Source organism: Crocodylus siamensis, chromosome 4 (assembly GCF_052110815.1).
Source record: "Crocodylus siamensis isolate JL-2025a chromosome 4, ASM5211081v1, whole genome shotgun sequence".
NCBI lineage: Eukaryota > Metazoa > Chordata > Crocodylia > Crocodylidae > Crocodylus > Crocodylus siamensis.
This window is the reverse complement of record NC_143398.1, coordinates 216,577,207-216,584,971: the sequence shown is the minus strand read 5'-3', so window position 1 is coordinate 216,584,971 and position 7,765 is coordinate 216,577,207.

Genomic DNA, 7,765 nt, shown 5'->3' with positions numbered 1-7,765 from the left:
TAATCTGTCCTAAATTGAATGGGTTGTAGAATCTTAAAATATTAGAAATATTTTGTATTACTGAACTAGTCATGCTAGAGGGGGAAAAAAAGTCTCCTCCTCCCAACACCAAAGTTCTCAGCAAAAAGAATTGCTCTTAATTTTTGTTTGAAGTATTCTTTTCACTCTGAATGATTATAGTGCTTCTCTGCGTAAATAAGGAACTGGGAATTTCATCACAGTCTCATCCTAAGGTAAATTTAGTGGCAAATACTAACAAATTCTATTGGATATTTCATACTTATTAGAGAAATATAATGAATATCTATTTAAACCAACAGGATCTTTTATTCTGTGAACTGTATATTAAAATACAAAATCATAACATAGCTAAAAACAACATATTCAGCTATAAAAGGAAGAGAGTGCCAAGTACTTCTTTTGGAGTCATCGGATGCATTTTTGTAGATTATCGTTTTCTACACACTGACAAACAGAATAGGAAAAAATGGAGAAAATATTTTGAAAATATAAAAACCAGTTACTGTTATATTACCAGTATTGTTTGCAGGGTGGTTCTGAATGTGACAGAGAGAATTCTTACTACATGGATTCTACTGTAAGTATGTTCATGAAGTCAGAACAGATATGTGAGGCTGAGAAACTGTGCTTGAAAGACACAGTTCTTATACAAACAAGCCCTTCTAGCCTAATATCTGCACAAATGACCCAAGTACAGTCTGCAGATGCTTAATAAACTCTAAGAAAGATAATGAAATGCTTGTTTTATGGATAATCTCATTGATTTCTATTTCTCATTTATTGCCATTACATACAAAAGATATACCTAAATATTCTACTTCTTAACCATTTCCTTGGCAAATCTAATAGGACATTTCCTGTGTTCAAAATTCAAGAAGATTCTTGATAGTATGCAATTTATATAGTCTCAATTAGAAGTCACACAGCAGTTAAAAACTCTGCTTCTTCAAGATAAAACGTGTTTTCCTGCTGGTATTCTCTGCCCTCTTAGCTCTAAGCACCTTTCTTGAATCTTAGACACCATTTTACATGAGGATGCTTTCTAAAAAGCAAAATGTAACTGTCTAATTAAGAGCGGTGTGATTGGCTAGTTCATGGACTCTGTGACAGTTATGACAAATACACATATTGGCATAGCCCTAACCTCACTTCACAGTTTGCAACACAAAGATGGTATTTTCAGAAATGTGCAGAACACTCTGATACAAAGCTTCACCTTGTCTAGTGCTATTCCATTTAATTTTTTATTAACTGCCTGAACATATGCCATTCTAGAAGAGGGTAATAGTTACAAAATGTCAGCAGAAACATTTAAACTGCTAAAATGTAAATGATTTTATAAATTTGTAATGAAAGGTAATTGTCATGTGGGAAAAGTAACAGAAAAACAGATAAGTGGAAATGTAAAACTGGTAAAAAATACATCTTATTGGTCGAAGGTAGCAAAATGTAAGTATATTTTAATGAACAGTGTAAGTAGTATTTAAATAAAATTAGCTTCAGAAGCAGAAAATGTGAATTCTATAATATTTTATTTTCTAACATTAGTAAAGTTCATAATAATGAAAAGACCTCATGGAACTTTAATGTGCAAAATTCATTAAACAGTAAGACATTAAGATTCCTCACCTCATTTTAAAAAACAAATAAATCAAGTGAGATAATATAAATAAAAAGCATTTGTTAGCATCAGAGCAGCTCAGCTTTAAAAGAACAGTATTAGAATGCGGTTAGTTAGTTTCTTTACTTTCCACTAAAATGAAAAACAATTTAGTGATTAATCCCTTCAGCAATAAAGTGCTGGGTCAGTGCTCTCAGATATGTCAAGAAGGAGAAGACTACGGCGAAGAATTGAGTTTTTCTTCAGCCACCACACAGAGCAACCACCTTCCAGTTAGGTTTGCGGGCAACCATCTTTAAATGCTTGAGCTGTTCTGCGTGGCCATGACAAGATTTGCAATTCTCTACGTTTATTTACACACCATCACCCCAACTAGACATCACATCGAAGTGGCATGGTCGTAGCTGACCTCAGGGTAGTCCCTGTCTCTGCCGATCCAATTTTATCGTGCTCTGCAATTGAACTGCAGTCATACTATACAGGATGTATGCACATACTCCATGCCACAATAAAATTAGCAGAAGCTTGTCAGGGTATATTTTCTAGTTTTACAGTGACAGACACTGGACAAATATGTCTGTTTTTCAGAAATCCATAGAGGCTTGTACTCTCCTGAAATGTATACGAGTCTGTTGTATTTGTAAGTGAGTGTATTACTATATGGTAAAATCTTTAAGTATTAGCTCCAGGATTATATTACATCTACAATGTGTTTTTAGTGTTTTTTCTCTAAAATTACCCAGAGCATTCAATTACTTCCCATGCTATGCTTTTAATTTTGTTTTCGTATAGCTGTTTCTGTTTCCGATTGTACAGATAGGATGGATTCTTTAACCAGATACTAATCCAACATAAATCCAACATATTTTGAAAGCAAAAGTTAAGAGGATGATTTGTTATTTGCAGTTTGTGATAAGGACATAAATTAAGTTCTAAAGGCGATCTTAACTAGGTGTTCATATTGCAAGATCACACCTGTAAAACTGCTAGTTTCATAAGTAAAATCTGCTTTAATGTTTTTAAAAAAATTTGTAACTAAAAAAAAAAAGTCATTTGTTTCAAAATCTAAAACGATGGGAAGCTAATGCTGTAAATAGAAGAAATTTACCACTTGTAATGGGAAGATTTTTATATAAAACCACATAATGTGTTTTGTCATCTACACCAATGTAATTTTATTAGATATTCAGTGCAGTTCTTACATCAAACAGCCTCAGAAGCCCCAGGATCATTTTATATTCACTGGAAGACAGAAAGAAATCCAAAACCTAGTTAAATAAATTGTTCATTTATTCCTTTCCTTTTATGCACCAAGATCTACATGTGGTCATTAATTATAAAGAGACTATTATAGCACCATATTTTCATTCAATACGATGTCCTGGTATATATCAAAGAAGTCCCATAATTAAAACAGAAGGGCCACAATGACAATTAAAATTACAATCTATATGGGGAAAGAAAGTACAGTTCTGCAATTTTTCACCCTGTCACTGTCAGCACTATGGGATATTCAAGTCACGTCTCTTGTAAAGCAGCCTAAATTCTTCTTCACCAATGCAACCTCAAAAGCATTATCAGCACCTAAGCAAAAGCCTATGCAAGTATAATTTAATACCAAGCCACAGTTTGCAAGTAATAGCGTATAAAGTGATATTTAAGTGGTGTTTTAAGCACACTTCTGATGGCTACAGCCGCTTTTTACTGGTAAATGCATTTTCCTTTGAGTAGTGATTATGAGTCCTGGGTGAAGAGGTCCTGTGTGCAGGTCTGCCTGTAAGCCTTACTTCCAGCTGCCAATCTTTACTTCACAGTGAAGAAAAAGCCACATAGCACCTTGTTCTTACTCTTGTATGCTGTCATCCCCTGAGCCTGATAACTGCAAAATCATTTCCACATAACACTTTTCTGCTTCTGCCTCTTAAACCTTGAGACCTACACATTGTGCATGCACTTGCACCCTTGGCAACCAGCTCCCTAGAAGCTACTTCCTTGAACCATCATAGTCTTCCAGCAGACTATTTTTAACACTTATCTTGGTAAATAGCTACATTAATGGAGTACAAAGCTTTTTTGTAGCAATATGTATTTGCTACAATTTATTGTCTATAAAAGTCATGAACAGTGAATTATTACTGTTAAAACTGTGTTTTTCTTTATAATAACTTTAAACTGAGCACTCATATATGAAGCATGCAATGGAGATTGAGAAGGTTTTGTATAATAAAACTGTGACATGGTCATTTTTTCCAGTTTTGCATTACACAGACACACTCATGCATGGTGCTTTTTAAATTCTTATTATATGTGAGGTCAGGGGGTCGAATGTCAGAAAGTACTGTTAATTTCACGGGGTTAGGGGAAAGTAAATTCAGAGGGAATACAGATCACTTAGCACAGAAAAGCAGCTCCTCTGAAGTTTGGTTTTACATTTGTTAACCATATCCTTCAGTTGACGAACCACTGAGACCACTGTGACATTCTGGTCCCTAGTATAATGGTTTGACATGCTGCAGTGAAAGTGTGATTCAGTCGCACTACTGTATGTGCCAGCTATAGCCTTCCTCTGAATCAATGAAGCACTAAAACTCCACACAACTGGAACTGAACAAAGCATGTTGCCATTTTGGCTGTGATGTTTAAATTATAGAGAAAGCAGTCAAGATGTCTTAAAGTTCAATCTGACAAGAAATGTAAAATATATTTCTGTCTTCATTCTCTGGGAAGGTAGCATCTTGCAGTGTACAATATCACTACCCAGAGTCCTTTTAAAGTGGTTTATAATGTAACATCAAAGACGAAATATGTTATAGGCATTCAAAATGGTTTTGTGTTTTTTTCAGTCCTGTTCTGCCAATAAGCCATTTTGACATGTGGGTAAAGAAATTATATGAAAAAAGAAAGAAATGAAGGACATTTTTTCTGGTTTCAGGTGTGAGAGATAAAGAAAAAGGATTAAGCACAGTGTTCTATTTTGCTATTTTTTTCAAAATTGAATGACCTCCTTTATGAAAGTAGTTTGTTTAAAGAGCTAGATGAATCACACTCTAATTAAAGTGATACACACACAGAAAAAAAATCAGAAATAGACCCTGCCATTGATTGTTAAGCTGATTTTGTAACTGGTTTTAATTTAGAGTTCTGCTTAAAAATTAATGGCATGACACAGCCCAGCTATGTAGTATATCTCAGGTTAGAACTGTAGAGTGTGTGTGCACATGAGCACATGCATACATCCATATTTAGGTACAGTTAAATGGCTAGAAAGATCAATTTTTAAAACTTACCCTGGATTGTTCTTTTTTCAAAACCTGGGTATTGGGCTGGCATGGACAGAGAGTTCAAGTTTGGATGGGTGGCTTTCATTTTATCCATTTTTTTTTTCGTTTTTCAAGATTCCTCATAGTCAAAACTCAAAATGGGCTCAGCTGCCCCCTTATAATTAAATTTTAATGACTTAGGCTGAGTGTTTGTGGTTTGGCAGCATATTTAATAGTGTTAGCATTTAAATGGTCACAACAAGACTTTGAAAGGAGCAGTTCATTCCAATATATGGGTGAACTTCACATGTCTATTGGTGCTATTGTTTGTCAGGGTGACTTCATATACAATAAGGATGCAATATATGCCATCACAAGAATGAACTTTGTCCACAATTCTTCTGGCAAATGAAAGCAGTGCAACATACAATAAAATCTATAGAAATGCTTTAAATCTGTGGAAATCTAGATTTTCCACATGCCTGGATATGGGAATAGAACCTTCTATGTGTCTAATTTTACATTTCTGTTTCCAAAGGATGCTATTGATATGCAAGAAAAAGTATAGTATGGGCCTTGTGGAAATAAAGGATCCTTCAAACAGTTCAGGCAAACAGATGACAACATGTAATAGATATTTTATTAAAAGATACATTATTAACTTTGTGGGTGTGTATTTTACTAGCTGCCTTTTATAATTAAAAACTTTTTTTCTCAAATCCCCTTTCCTGTAAGTAGCCTGTTGCCTGAAGATTTAATCCTTCATTACCAGTTAAAACAAAATCACCAATTAGGCACATGAACACGTCTGTATTAATCTCATTAAGGTGATGGCACCAAATAAATTGGAACTATTTTTGTGCTTTTACTGTGTTCCTATGGCTTTATCAGGCCCTGTGGTCATATACAAAGACCTTGCAGCTTAGTCATTTAGAGTCATTCGGTTGTGGACTAAATGTGGCATTACCATCTATGGCTGAAAATTGCTTTCAGCTTTTAAACTGCACTGACTAGTCTGTAGTTAATCTTAGATCATTCACTCGCAAAATTAAATGAGCCAGAACGATGGTCTTCTTTTTTTTCTTTTTTTTTTTTTTGTAAAATAATACATCACAAAACACTTATTTGCCCTGCCCAAAAGAGAGATCAGATTCATTTAAAATCCCATAAACCAGAGTTGTGAATTTTTAATTTTATTTAGTAGCACAGAAATAGAGGGGAAGCTATCTTTCTACAGCACATCATTGCTAGAAATTTACATACAGAACATAGTTTGATGCTTAACCAACCTTTAATCTACTTTTGATGTATACTCCTACCTCAGTATGGATCATGTGATACACTTTATTAATGCAAATGTGAGGAGGACTGTTTGGGATCTCTGATGTAATTAGCCATAAACCATGTAAAAAAATCCACATGCCTCAGTCACTGGAGTTGCATACAGGCTTGCATATGCTCTCAATCTGTGATGTGCAACTTCCTTAAGAAACTGAGCAACATCATAGATTCCTATAGTTTTCTGACCTAATTACTATTGAGAACTGTTTGATGCATTGTAGAGTACTGATGAGAGCAACTTAGGTCCAAACGTTAAATCATTTGTGTTCATTATGCCTGGATTATTTATTTGGCTGTAATAATACTATATAGAAAGAAAGCAAAGGTGAGACGAAGTGTGGTCAGTTCCTAATTTTAGCAGATATCCTAAATGCATCAAATCACTGTAAAGTCTAAAATCATTTGTGCCAAATCCTCTTGCCATTGAAATCAATGCGAGTGGTATCTAGTTTTCCACATTTAAATATGTGAACCTTACACTCTGCTTCTCCCCACATAAACCACAGTTTCCTGCTGTTCTCCTTGGTCTTTGTCAATAGTACTTTTTTGTGTACTGGAATTCTATACAATCACAACAGATTTGGCTTCATCTTTTTGTGTCATGTCGATGTGAGTACCCAAGATATTTTGTGGACTGATTCAGTGGTTCCCATGGTGGTTCACTGAACTTTAGGGTCATAGATTGGAAATAAGGTTCATGCTCTTCTGTCAGTGGGCCTGCACAAGCTTGACAGAGAAATGGTGTGTGGTCTAGTCTCCAAAAGAGTCAGCCACCCAGATCAAAAATTACCCTGAGAGCCAAAGATGATGTTGACATCTGCTGAGGGAAACGGTTTCTTAAGAAAAGGGGAGAAAAAACCCATTTCAAATTGTTGCTTTTTATGATAGTATCAGAGTCCTGGATCCTATTCTGTACCATGTAAATGACCATCAGCTTACTGGGAATAACAACATACTATAACTACAGATTAACCTATATGGGAAAGTAACCATAAATGGGAATGTTTCACTCTTAACAGATTGACACTTTCTATTATTTCACTGAGCCATGTTGTCTTAAGTTAGACACACTGGTATGTTTTATGTTGCTTATGGGGATAAGTTGCAATATGAACAGAAAGAAATCACCACTTGCATTTATTCTAGTTTGCATTTGGCCTGTCATGTTTTCCTAAAACTTCCTGAATGCAAAAAAACACATCATGTATATCAGTGAGTGCTTACATCTCCATTCAATCAGCTGAGACTGATAGGAGCAAAAGATTTAAGCAACCGCTTTTTTTTTTTTAAATAATGTATTCAATTTACCCAAGTTCATCTCTGTCTTAAAACTTTCCAGAAAGTTCTGATTCTAACTATAAGCATACATCTTAAGTTTCATCTTTTTGCTATTTTAAAACAAATTTGAGGACTATATTTCTTGGTAACCTGAAATGATTTTTTTCTGAGAAATCCAAGTTTACTTGAATTATATTGGCCTCTCTTGGTATAAGTATATATAGAAATCCAGATACATTTGCAT